Source organism: Hemibagrus wyckioides, linkage group LG01 (assembly GCF_019097595.1).
Source record: "Hemibagrus wyckioides isolate EC202008001 linkage group LG01, SWU_Hwy_1.0, whole genome shotgun sequence".
In the NCBI taxonomy this organism is placed as follows: domain Eukaryota; kingdom Metazoa; phylum Chordata; class Actinopteri; order Siluriformes; family Bagridae; genus Hemibagrus; species Hemibagrus wyckioides.
Window position 1 is genome coordinate 13549361 of NC_080710.1, and position 14518 is coordinate 13563878.

At 36.8% G+C, this 14518-nt stretch overlaps 1 non-coding gene across 1 annotated transcript; it reads right to left on the reverse strand.

Moving 5' to 3' along the window:
• Positions 1-14422: 14422 nt before the first annotated feature.
• On the reverse strand, positions 14423-14493 carry trnaq-uug (transfer RNA glutamine (anticodon UUG)). Its single transcript has one exon. It is a non-coding gene; the product is annotated as a tRNA-Gln (tRNA).
• Between the last annotated feature and the right edge of the window lie 25 nt (positions 14494-14518).

Here is a 14518-nt window from a genome sequence, read left to right on the forward strand (position 1 = left end):
TGGAATTCATAGAAAGAAAATTCACAGTACCCTCAAAAGTCAGGTTCCCACAACAGTAAAACATATACAGCTCTGGAAAAAAAATAACAGACCACTGCCCAATCTCCAGATTTGAACCCTACTGAAACCTCTGGAATGTCATCAAGAGGAAGATGGATGGTCACAAACCATCAAGCAAAACTGAGCTGTTTGCTTTTTTGCAAAAAGAGTGGTATAAAGTTCCCCAACAGCAATGTGAAAAACTGGTGGAGAGCATGGAGCCAAAACACATGCAAATTGGGGTTATTCCTCCAAATACTGATTTCTTGATGTTATTTAGCCAAAGCATTAACACAATTTGTTTACAAATTATTTGCATTTTGTTTTATTTGAGTTATTAAAGCTCTGCAAATACTGCATGATCTTGGGTTATTTTGATGTGTTGTCATTTCCTTTAAATATACACTCTAAATAACAATAGTTATATTTTGAATTTAGAAATATTGTCAGCAGTTCACAAAAAAATGAAACAAAACTGTTCATCTCACCAATACATGCACCTGTAAGAAAAAAACATAAGAAACTGATTATTTTGCAGTGGTCTCTTATTTTTTTTCCAGAGCTGTATTTAATTTTGTATTCATTACCTACAACATATGCTGTTCATATTCACTTGCGCTATGCATTTTCTCAGCCGCTTTATCATATTTTTCTAATGGATTTTGTTCAACATATTTGGATCAGCATATTTGCTCAACATATTACTACTGGTACGAGTCCTTTAATTAATCATATGTAAACACAAATTTTAATCAGATTTGTGGCCATAAGAGCAAAGTATTAGTACAACTTCACCTCTACCAAAAACCTAGAAACCTATCAGTTGATTTTGGGGTAAACAAACCCCAAATCCCAGTGTGGAACCTTAATTTCAGAAATATCAAATTCTGTGTACCTCCCTTCTGTGATCTGTGACAAATTTTACTGCAATTCATTCAAAATGCTTTAGACCTATTTTATTTCTATGTGCAAAACTTCAAAAGAGGGTCTCTGTAAAGGTATCTTCCTTATTTATCTCTCTTCAATTAAAACAATACATAATGAGAATTAATGCAATTTTAAGATCTTGTCTTTTCTGTTTTCAACTGAGGGGAAATATTCATCACACACTGCAGAACAGACTAGTAGCCTTTAGAGGAGCGTTCGAACTTAAGATCTTGTCAGAGGCACAATTCAAGAATTTTACAAGCAAATGAAAGCTCTTTATGAAAGTAGATTCCAGGATTCCTACACCCAGCAATTGTGATCTTTGGGTGTGAAATTGTTTGCTCATCGTCCACATCTCAATGTTTAGTCCGACGCATGAATCTGAAAACAGAACAATAGTCATTTAAATTAAAGGCTATTTATCTTGAGAAAATGTAGGTTGTAAATGAAAACAATCACCATGTTCTCATTTGTTTTACATACCATTTGCCAAACCAAGTATTTCCCCATGCATCCTACCTAGCGAGGCTTCCGACAGCATATGTCAGTGGCTGGAGACAGTGGTTTACCCTGCCTTAGCTCTGGAACCACCAGACTGATAGCACCAACCACCATGCCACAGTCCACAGCCCAACTGAACACAAACTCACACACAGAATTCCCTCACCTAAAGTGACAAGTACCAAACAAGCCAAGGTTACAAAGTAATATTGATGTTGAGGAAAAAAGTTTGTACTGTGATTGAATTTTGATCAGTATTATTTTTGCTGAAACAAGCTCATCTGTTACCTATGGTAATTTTCCCTCCAAATATAATTCATAATTATGCATGATGATATTTCATACAGTTTCCATATGAAGATCAAATCTTGTGTGATTGTTGCCTCTGCAAGTATAGTTATGATACAAAGTTAGTTATAATGAAATTATATCTGTTGTCCTATTTATTTATTTATTTATTTATTTATTTTGCTGTGATATTTATATATATTAAGTAATCTATTTGAAATTTGTAACTTTATTTGTCATTTGAATAAATATTAAGTAAAATAATTTATTAATAGAGTACAAAATCCAGCAAAAAGAAACTATTTTTGCACAATGCTAAGAAAGTGTGCAGAAACTTTTGATCCTACTTTGGCACCTTTTAACAAAGGTTTGCGAGTAATAAGCACCAAACATCCATTTAGTGCAGATGAGTGGTGACATAAAGGGAGAAGTATCGAGCTGTAGCACTCTGCTTAGTTGTAAGTGTCTGATATCCAGTAAGTCCTTTTTCACAATGTTTTTTGTTGCCCAGTCTTAAATTACTATGGCTATCCAAATGCTTACAGTAAAACTACAATGTAACAAATGACAAGTAACATCATGTTTTTAGACTTTAAGTCAAAATGTCCAGTAGGGAACTATGATTAATTACAGTAGAGTAATATACTAGCTAGTTATTCTGACATTGCGTACCTGTTATTTTCTATGTACATTGAAGGAAAAGGGAAAGAAAAGTAGAGCTGAAGGGCACTTGAAAAGGCAGTGGAGAGCTACATCAGTTCATGCTTACTACAGATGTCCAGTTTTATCAGCAATAAGCTAGAAAGTAGTAGTACTGAATAATAGTACTTTTGAATAATTACTGCAGTGATTAATATGATTTAGCTGGAAACAAGTTACTTAACCCTAACTGACACAGTGAGTAGTTTCTCAATTCTCAATTTGTTGAGAACCTGGTCATCTGTAAAATCTGTTGCAAAAACTTTAATAATGAAGTGTTCATTTATTTTTTTTCAACCAATATATATTATACTGATTCCACAACTTTGAAATTGTCTTTGTAGTATTTCTTGGGTTTAAATGATTTTGTCTCAAAATACAAAAGTCTGTATTCCTTATGCTTTATTTTGCATTGTTGTTACAGCAAATGCTGTTATAGGATAAGTTACAGCAGTAATGTTTGGCAAAGCACTAGTTTTTGCACTTCTATAAAAGCATGAGTTAATTGCTATTACTGTGTGCAGACAACTATGACAGGCCCTCAATTAAAAAAGATAAACCAATACCTCAATCCTGCATGACATTTATAACACGGAGGTTTATGATTTAAGGATCTGTCATTTTAAACTGTACATCAGTTGAATGACCACACAATTATTATGAATACTTTGTTTCTTAATTGTACCAAAACAATATTGGGTAACCAAGGAATTATGTTTTGTTCAACATCACATCAATTCAAATGAGAAAGCCTGTTAAAAAAAACATGAATACAAATACATTTATATCAAAGGCCAAGAATTAAAAGATACACAACTAGTATTTTAGCTCACAAAACATTGCAAGTAGCGTGCCCAACAATGTTGTTAAAGCTAAAGGAAGACCAATCCTATATTGACATATCTTGTGTTAAACAAGCAACACAGAATGATGACAACTATGTAAAAGTGAAACACTCATACTAATCAGAGAACCTGTATTACTTCCATAATCTTAAGTTTTGTTTTTTTAATAAAATAAATAATAATTAGTTCTGTTCAACATAAAAGCCACTATGGATAATCTACACATTTAAACAGAAAGTTTAAAAAAAAAATGAACCCTGAAGTCTGTAGCTTTTTGAGGTCTGTTTCACAAAACCTGCAGCACGCCACTGCAGAGTGGCAGTGCAATGAGTTACCGCCATAGCTATGTTGGCTAAACTTAATGTATCAGAGCACACAAGTATTAGCGATAACTACTCATTTAACATTTAAATGGTATACAAGGCAGTATTAAACCACAAACATAACAACAAAATCTAATTAAGAGTTTTCCTACCGGAATCCAGTAAGCATTTTTCGAACTGCATTTCGAAACATGTCAGAATTTATTACGTTATTAATATATATAATATAGTATAGTAATATAGTAATATATTCAGGAATTAGTTAGATATTATAAAAAGACTTAAATCACCATAAATGAAATATGCTTGATTAATTAATGTAGTATTAACTAGGGGTCAAAATATTTTTTTTTCAGTGGGATAAATGAAGATTAAGAACATTATTAAATCCTGGAAGGATAGTGGTAAACAATCATCATTTTCAGGGGAAAAAAATGTATACAGGAAAAAATCTTGAATGATCATGTGATCAAATGATAAACTTTTGGTGAAATAAAAGAAAATGCACCTTTGGATGGAAATAAAGGTTCTTTGTATAAGCTTACTGAAATGATGCCACAGCGAATATATATGCCCTAATTAGTTTTTTTTTTAAATTATTTTTTTTTATTTATTTATTTACGTACACTACCAGTCAAAAGTTTGGACACACCTTCTAATTCCATGGTCTTTCCTGATGTTTATTTCTTTCTACATTGTAAAACAATGCTGAAGGCGGCCGAAATACACAGTAATGTCCTTTGAACAGTTGATATTGAGATATGTCTGCTACTGATGCTCTGTAAAGCCTTCATAACGGCTCTAATCTGAGGTGCTGTTAATTGGTGATTTCTGAGGCTGGTAACTCTAAATGAACTTCTCCTCTGCAGCAGAGGTAAGTTTTGGTCTTGCTTTCCTGGGATGGTCTTCATGTGAGCCAGTTTCATCATGGTGCTTGATGGGTTTTGCAAATGCACTCGACAATACTGTTCTTGCAAGAACTATTCCAGAACACCTGACCTTCGTGTCTTAAAATAACAACTGACTGGTTTTTGTTGTCATTACATATGGATTACTTAAGTCCATGTGTGTTATTTCATAGTTTTGAAATCTCCAGTATTGTTCTAGAATGTAGAAAATAAATCCCTAAACAAAAAAACATTGAATTAAAAGGTGTGTCCAAACTTTTGACTGGTAGTGTATGTAAACTAAAATCGTTCAAATTTTGTTTACTTATTTTGAAATCAGGCTCAAAGCATTAAATCTTCGACTTACAGGATTAAATCAATGAGTATAACAAGTATAACAAACCCTTCACAGAAGCCTTCTCCAAACTCACACCTCACCTGCCCAACTGCTTTTCTCCATCACTACTGTGTCTCCACTCACTGCCCTAGCATCAGAGAGTCCTCTTTCTGTCACACCCTCCCTTCTGTCATTCTCTGCCCCCTGTTTTCATCCCTCAGGCTCCAATGTGAAGTCAAAACATACCCCTTCAGTCAGAGGGTCAAGGGTGACAATGAATATTGTGGATTAAAAGAGAATATATAATAAGCCTCTACTGCAAACTTTGTCTAAAATGCACTCAGCATGCAGAGCGCAAGTTGTATATTAGAATAGTAATTGTGTTGTGTTATTGGAGATATTGTGTTATGTGTGTGCTGAATGTATTGTGTTTGTGTAATAAAAAATAAATGTATGTAAATGTATGTGGTGAATAAAATGATTCTGATTCAGACTCTTTATCTGTGATACCTAGTCTTGTAGGCAGTACAGAAAAACGTACAGTGACTTACAATAGAGCCATTGAAAGTTTAGGGCCTTGCTTAAGAGCAGCAGCTCGACAGTGGCAACTTAGTGCAGAGCCTTAACCACTGAGTCACAAGCTGACACTTGCTTCCACAGGATGCCTGTCACAATGCCTAGTATATGCTCAGATCTGATATGAAAACTTCTGGATCTTAAAATGTCTATTTGTCATCTGGCAACAGCAAAGGAGTTGAAGCAAAAAAAAAAAAAACTGAGCTGTAAGAAGGGAGTCAATGTCAAAAATATTAATATTATCAGAAGGACAAAACACTGGTTACTAAATGATTAGTTCCTAACAAATAATGGAGAACATTGCCCCATCCTATATGGAGAGCATTTAATTATCAGTTGTCAGTTGTACAACTCTATATCTATCATTTATAGTAACTGAACAGTGTTCTCTTCTTACCTTTTTGTTATCTTAATGATCTCTCTAAAAATAAATGTAAGGAAGACTTGTATATATAATTGCTGCATAAGAACACACTGATAGCAGCTATAAATTATTCCATTACGAATAATTTAATATCCCACTCCTTGCATACATATGACTTCAGCTTGATTGATTAGAAGCCCATCTACATCAGCACTGACAGATTTAGGGGTCACAGCAGGAAAAAAAGCAAGACAAATTATTAACGTAATCTCTTATAGGTTACATACAGAAAAAAACACTAGTTCAGAATTAAAATGTAATACTATTTTTTATCCCTTTATACATTTGTAATACACACCATCACCATGTTCATTATCGAATAACTATAGTATCTATAGTATTTATTATCTAATAACTAGTCATCAGAGTACTCATAGTTTTAATTGGGTTTTCTCTGTACCTTGCTGGTGCTGGCTGCTCAGTGCTCACTCAGAACACAGATGGTCTTATCTGTCTCCTGTCGAATATTTTTCAGCCATCAGTTTTCAGGTGAAATGATGCATGTAAACATTTAGGAGACAACTGACACACATTATTACACTGTTGACTGAGGACCTCCATTTAACTGTGGTCTATTAAAATTTGACTTTTAAATAATTGTGATTTAATTATTTACTAGACATACTATGTCAGCTTATTTTTACCTAAACACCTCTAGATTGTTCAAGCGATCACTTATCACAGACTGCCAAACACAAGAAGGAAGACATTTGGGGCACTTAGGAGAAAACTGTGAGTCTGATCCCTGCTGTTCATCAGGTCCTTCATCTCCCCCTTCTGACGAAATATGCAAAAATATGTGCTAACGTATTCATTTAAAACCTGTAACGCATTCAATAAGTCATATATTGATACATACAAGGACGATATTATTTTATTTAGCTTTGTAATGGATTTTCTTCCAAACACTATTTTATTATTATTTTTCTACAAAAACTGGTTCAAAATGATTAGCCTTTATTATACAACTATATTATACATTTCAGCAAAATATATAAGATAAAAAAATATTTTAGATAAAAAAGAAGTACATCACTGCAGTCCTCAGAAGAGGTGACCAGAAAAAATACTGCACTAAACATCTTTTAAGCAAGTTTTGCTGGGAATAAAATAATAAGAGAACAAGATTGCATCATGAAATTCCTGCAGATTTTTCTGGTGGGAATCTCCCACTCTATCACATCAAAGTTGCTCTATTGAATTATTTATGTCAAACTCTAATTATGCCCGAGACACATCAGTAATTTGGAGGACCATAAAATAAATTAGATTCCTAATTTAAAAAAAATACTTTTGAATCTGTTAGCTTATTACACAAGCTAATAAGGTGACTACTCAGTGTTATATAAATGATAAGTTTATTATCATACTGCTAGGCTTAAGCACTGTAGGCCTATGCTTTTCCTATGCTACAGATTTACACATGTAAAAGTAGTTTCTTAGTTTACATTTAATTAAATTTGTCAGGATAAAACAGTAAGTTTCAGTAGCTTTTTAAAAAATGATCATATCTTAATACCAAAAGTGTTATCTGAAGAAACCTTAAGGAGCTTTTAAAGAAAGTAGACTACTCGTGTTGGAAGAAATATTCAGTCTGCAGTACAGTTGTTGCTTTTGTCTGTTTTTTAGTTTTTTTAGATGAAAAATGAACAGTGTTAATTTCCAAATGGCATCACTCTTTGGACCTGCTCAATTTTGACACCCTTTTGGGACAGCCCATGCACATTATTTGGTCCCGGACAGACTCATCACCAAGAAACAACAATGTGGGAAAAATCTTTATAAAGAATCTGGAAAAGTCCATCGACAGCATTGCCCTTTACAACACCATCTCCATCTTTGGCAACATCCTGTCATGTAAGGTTTGAGCTGTGTTCTCTGCAGATCTGAATAACTTCATAAATCTGAATTCTCTAGTTAAGTCTCTTTGACATAAGTGTGTGTCTCTTTTACATAAGTCTGTGTGTTGACGGATATGTCTCCCCTTAAAATGGTGTGCGATGAGAACAGCTCCAGAGGATATGACTATGTGCACTTTGAGAGTGCTGAGGCTGTTGAGACTGCCATTAGGAAGTTCAACGGCCACAAAGTGTAAGTCGTGAAAATCTCTACATTTTTACAAATCTCTACATCTACCAACCTGCTGAATGTGTTCTTGATGTGGGTATAATTAAGTCTGTTTAATGGTTGTTTTATGGTTGATGCAGAGGTTTGCTTTGGTTAGATGATGGTATTCCAGTTAACATGTGGTTATAATTTGCTCATATATCACACATCTAAATCTCTTCACTGCATTAAAAAAAAAAAAAAGCCAACAGTTTCAAATGTTCTCATTCAAATGCTAATACTACTACTACTACTACTACTACTAATAATAATAATAATAACTAAAAATCATTCATGTTCTAATAAAGGCTCTAACAACAGTATCTCAATTGTGTTAAAGGTTCATCGCACAGTTCAAGTCTTGTGAACAGTACCAGGCTACAAACAAGACGACTGAAAAAGTTGACAACAGCAAGCAGGTGCATATGAGCCAAGTGCAGAAGGAAGAAGGACATAAAAAATCCTGCATAAGTTTGATTAGGTACACACACACACACACACACACACACAGATTTTTTGAATCTGATCCTGGAAAAAGAAGGTGAAATTTTAAATGACTTTGTGTTACAGGCCCAAAACTACAGTCACAGAGGCAGTTCCAGCTGTAGTTACCCCTGTAGCTAATCCAGTTAACCCCTTAGCAGCTGCAGTTAAACCGCTTCCAACTGCAGTAAAATCTGTTCCATCATAAAGCTGTACAGGCCACAGCTCCTACCAAAGTTAAAACAGAAAAACAACCTGCAACATCCACTGGACAAATAGCTTCAGTTCCATCTGTAATTCCACTGCCTGTGACTGATGAGAAGCTGGGGACAAAAGCTGGGGATGAGGACAAAACATGGAGCAGTCCCTACATACACAGGTACCAGTGAAGCCAGAATGCACACACCAGTAATGCAACATTTTGCTTGCCTAATATTGCAATATCTTATATAACAGCATCACTGGTGTTTACATTACTGCACCAGCTCGGAAGCCACTAAAAATCTACATGTTAGAGTCAGCTGATGAACCTGGATGAACAGGTCATGATGCTGTGTGAGTCTCATAATCAAACTCACAGCTTAAAAACACTTCCATTATGCACATTCCTCATGGCATGGGTAGTATTTCCTTAAATTATGGAATATGGAATATGATTATGGAATATGGAGCTTGAGCTTTGTCTGTGTTACAAGACTGAATGGCAGGAACCACTAATTTCACCCCTGCATAATGCGAGGAAACCAAAACAAAATCCCCAAACCAGCATCTCTCCTTCTGACATATACAGTGAGGGAAAAAATTATTTGATCCCCTGCTGATTTTGTACATTTGCCCACTGACAAAGAAATGAGAAGAAAAAGACATTTCTTGTAGTTGGCCACCAGGTTTGCACACATCTCACATCTCAAGGAATTTGGGCCCACTCCTCTTTGCAGATCCTCTCCAAGTCATTAAGGTTTTGTGGCTGACCCTTCAGCTCCCTCCACAGATTTTCTATGGGATTAAGGTCTGGAGATTGGCTAGGCCACTACAGGACCTTAATGTGCTTCTTTTTGAACCACTCCTTTGTTGCCTTGGCCGTGTGTTTTGGGTCATTGTCAGGCTGGAACATCCATCCACAACCCATTTTCAATGCCCTGGCTGAGGGAAGGAGGTTCTCATCCAAGATTTAACGGTACATGGCCCCGTCCATCTTCCCTTTGATGCGGTGCAGTTGTCCTGTCACCTGGGGATGGTGTACTTGGGGTCATAGGCAGCATTCCTCTTCCTCCAAACATGGCGAGTTGAGTTGATGCCAAAGAGCTGAATATTGGCCTCATTTGACCACAACACTTTCACCCAGTTCTCCTCTGAATCATTCAGATGTTCACTGGCAAACTTCAGATGAGCCTGTACATGTGCTTTCTTTAGCAGGGGGACCTTGTGGGCGCTACTGGATTTCAGTCTTTCATGGCGTAATGTGTTATCAATTGTTTTCTTGGTGACTATGGTCCCAGCTGCCTTGAGATCATTGACAAAATCCTCCAGTGTAATTCTGGGCTGATTCCTCGCCGTTCTCATGATCATCTCTCCATGAGGTGAGATCTTGCATGGAGCCCCAGACCAAGGAAGATTGACAGTGCTTTTGTGTTTCTTCCATTTGGGAATAATCGCACCAACTGTTGTCACCTTCTCACCAAGCTGCTTGGCGATGGTCTTGTAGCTCATTACAGCCTTGTGTACTGTAGGTCTACAATCTTGTCCCTGACATCCATGGACAGCTCTTTGGTCTTGGCCATGATCGAGAGTTTGGAATCTGATTGATTGCTTCCTTCTGTGGATGGTGGCTTTCATACAGGTAACGAGCTGAGATTAAGAGCACTCCCTGAGAGTGCTCCTACTGTAATCTCAGCTCATTACCTGTATAAAAGACACCTGGGAGCCAGAAATCTTTCTGATTGATAGGGGATCAAATACTTATTTCACTCATTAAAATGCAAATCAATGTATAACTTTTCTGAAATGCATTTTTCTGGATTTTTTTGTTGTTATTCTGCCTCTCACTGTTCAAATACACCTACCACTAAAATTACAGACTGATCATTTCTTTGTCATTGGGCAAACGTACAAAATCAGCAGGAGATCAAATATTTTTCCCCTCACTGTATCGCTTTCTCTCTCTCTCTATCTGTCTCTCTGCAGGTGAATATATGTTACCTCTTGTGGAGAAAATCCATCCAACTAGGGCCAAAGAAATAACCTGGTTGGTTATACAAGGATCACAAGACTGCTTAATATGATCGCAGAGCCCAAATTCTGTGTGCCAAGGTTCACACACACACAAACACACACACACACACACAATATTATTATTATTATTATTATTATTATTAGACAAAATGTTTTAGTAAATTATGTAGAAGATTAGCAATATATAAATTGTGCCATGCAACTGACATGAATTAACTTTGCTTCTATAGAAGCAAATCCCCAACCCACCAATGACGTATTCATAGATATTCACATTGCTTTCACATTCACATTTCACATTCACATTTATTATATATTGTTAATGACTGTCGCATATGTGTTGAAATTGTTCTAGCCGCATATGTGTTGAAATTGTTCGGCTTTTAGATACTTGTACAGCGAGCGTCCTCGATCCTAAATCTCATTCTAATAATTTAACTTGAATTAAGGTCCATAGTGCTAACCATTACACCATGGAATCCACCAGTGATCCCATCAGGATTGACTATGAAATGTACTGATGATGCTAATAAAATTGTAGCATGGATCAGTACATTTGATGGAAAATATAAAAGACTGGTGGTAAAATGAAAGAATAGCCATTTTTTAGATCATAAAATAGTATATAAAAAGATAACATTTTCACTGAGAATACTGTGAATATATTTTTGTCAGCACGTGTGTCCGAGTTACACTTCCGGGACTGCGGCCATTTTGGGTTAAGCACTTCTGGGTTGGCCTCCATTTTGCATGCTCCGGCACTATATAAGCATGCCTTTTTCACCAGATGGTTTCTTTGTTTGTGCTATTGCTTCATCCCACCATTTTCACCATGAGGTATACCTGCCTGTTTTTATTTAATTAGTTCTTCCTGTTCTCTGATGTGTAGTTTGCCGATAGGTTGAACTTCACCCTTTTGTCAGTGTCTGACTTTGCACTTGTTTTTGTGTTTCAACCTTTGACTGTTTTGTGCTGGATTTAGTCAGGAGGTTTTATTGCTGCACTTTTGTGTGAGTTTTTTCCCCTTAAGATGCATTTGGTATTATATGCACTTCTCATGGGTCTGGGCTTTTGTCTGACTGATTCTGAAGCAGAAGTCTTGGCCATATACAGCCAAGCTCATGCACAGATTTCACTCTGTAGCATTTGGAGTGGAGTAATGCAAATTTTGGTGAAGATCACTCAATTTTTGACCAAAAAACACAAAGGGTAAAGGTGTAGCCTTAATGTTTTTTGGTTGAAAAATTTGTCTGATATTTGCCAAATTCACATTGAACACTAGGGAAGGGAGATCAAGTCTTAAATAGGAGAGTGATTAGTTTCATCCTATTGTGCAATTCAGCTGCAATATAATATAGTAAGCAACAAAATTGAACAGAATTTAACAATATGACACAGTATACTACCTAAGATCTCAGCTGTAAAGTGTGATAAGAAACTAATTTAATCACAATGTTAGTCTTGAACTTCATAACACAGTGTAATTTTGGTGAAGATAACAAAACGTTGAGATTTTTTTTGCCCTAAAAACAGTAAGGGGAAGGGGGTAGCCATATAGTGTTAGTTTTTTTTTTTTCTCTGAAAATTGACGCAGTCTGACTTTCACCAAATTTGCCTTGTGTGTTAGAGGGGAAGACCAACATTGTGGTTCAATTATCACTCTCAATAGCTGAGATCTCGGCTAACGCACTGTAAACCCAGATACTTTGAAATTGCTTAAATTGAGGAAACTGTTTGATACAATAAAAACTCTCCAAAGTTGGAATACTGGTATCCTGGTGTAACCTTCTGTTGCCGATTGTGCAATGTGAATACAGCAGCAGTTGGATGAAAATCAGGGCTAAAATAGTGCTGTGTGATGTAGCGTCTCCAGGTCGGCTCACTTGCTCATGGGGTCTGTTGCATCCTTCTCAAAAACTCAATTAACTATTACACAGCTCACAACTGAGCTATCACTACTTATAGTCATTTCATTATACCTCAACCGACATGCTGTACCTCATGGGAGCCAGGCTCCGGGATGTCTGATGGCTCAACCACCCCCCCCATATCAACTTGTGACCTTAACACGCAAATCACCCTGCGCCTAGCAGTTTTACTGCCGTTAAGTCAACGAGAATTCCCTAATCTAAACCAAATCAATGCCTTGACCAGGGGATGACCAAAGTTCTGACTGAAGACACACCCACACATACACGTACACACACACACACACACACACACACACACACACACACACACACACACACACACACACAGCATCTGGAAACACTCACCCTGACCCCCACACGCACACACACAAGGAGAGTTCCTTGATTCAAGTTTCAATAAAACAATAGTAAAACCCTACCTGACCCATGCCTAACACACCTGTATATGTATTCCCCTTTTGCCTTTATATTTTTATGGTTGTATTACCACTCATGACCTGTTCTGTATTTTCATGAAATAGAACAGGTTTTTAATATAAGAATCTGTTTTAATTGCCTATACCCAGTTTCCTCTCCTCTCATACTGTTTCTTTCATGTCTACTATCAAAATGATCCTCTTTTACTTTTATAAGCAATAGTGTATGCCATGTGGTCATCCAAGTACATAATATGAACCCACGTTTCTTTAATTGAAACTTTATCCATTCCTGACTTCACCATAAAGTATGCACATGAGTGACTGAGTGGAGACAAAAACTTTTCCCTCCAAAAGTTTCAGGTATTGGATTGGTCACTCTGAAAAACTGGGCGCGACCAAGGGATCAATAAAAACCCTAAGCACCCATCTATCGTGGCTTTTTGGCTTTTTTAACTCGGCTTTTGTTGCTCGGCTTTTTGCTCTGCTCAGCTCGGCTTGGCCCCACGGGGCCCAACCCCCTCTCTGCTCTGCGGTCGGGGAGGCGGGCCCGTGCGCCTTTGCTTCCCGGCACGACCTCTTCTATCGTTGCCCGACTCGATGCCGATCTTTCTTAGGGACAAGACTTTCACTTTGTCTTGAGACTTTGCCGGCAGCTTCAAAGAACTTTGCACCACCAAAACCTTTTTCGTTCCAACAGAATCTCTCGCTTACTCCGAGGACCTCGAATCTCCGAACCTCCTTGATCCACTACAAGACGCTTGTCAACGAACCAATGCAAGTAAAAGCTACTAATTTTAGATCCGCAATTTTAAGCTGAAGCCCCTTTATTAAGGTGAATCCTAATTACCTTGACGATTCTCACACGTGGTAATCAAAACTCGATTTGAAACTTGCCATATTTTAGAAGACATAGACACATCTCTTCTCTGTTTCCTTATCTCTTTCTCTCTCTCTCTCGTTCTGATTTCCTCTGTATTCTCTTCCTTAATCTCAATCTCTCTGCCTACTTATCCTCTCTCTATAATCCTTATCCTGTCTCTTATGTATGTGTGTCATAGTTAGTATGTGTTGTGTGTTTTTGTTTTATTAAATGCATTTTATTCACGAGTGATTCTCTGTGCTTTGCTCACAATTTTGGGGGTCCCTGAACATGTGCTAAATTACAGCTAGTACCCAATAAAGAAGGACTAGCATACCGAAATTTGAAATCAAAATCCATGGTCCTAAGCATTACACAACGCAAACACCACATAGTCTGCAAACTTTTATCAGTTGTTTTTTATCTTTCTCAATCTCCTGACACATAGAATTCTTGCCTTTCAGACAAGGGGCTCTGAGGCAAGAGTCCTAGCCTCATACACAAAGTTGCAATTTCATAGCACGTGCCCATTGGAAACTCCACCACAGGTTCCACCGAGATTTGAACTCGGATCACTGGATTCAAAGTCCAGAGTGCTAACCGTTACACCATGGAGCATCTGTTTTGCACTGAACTGGTATA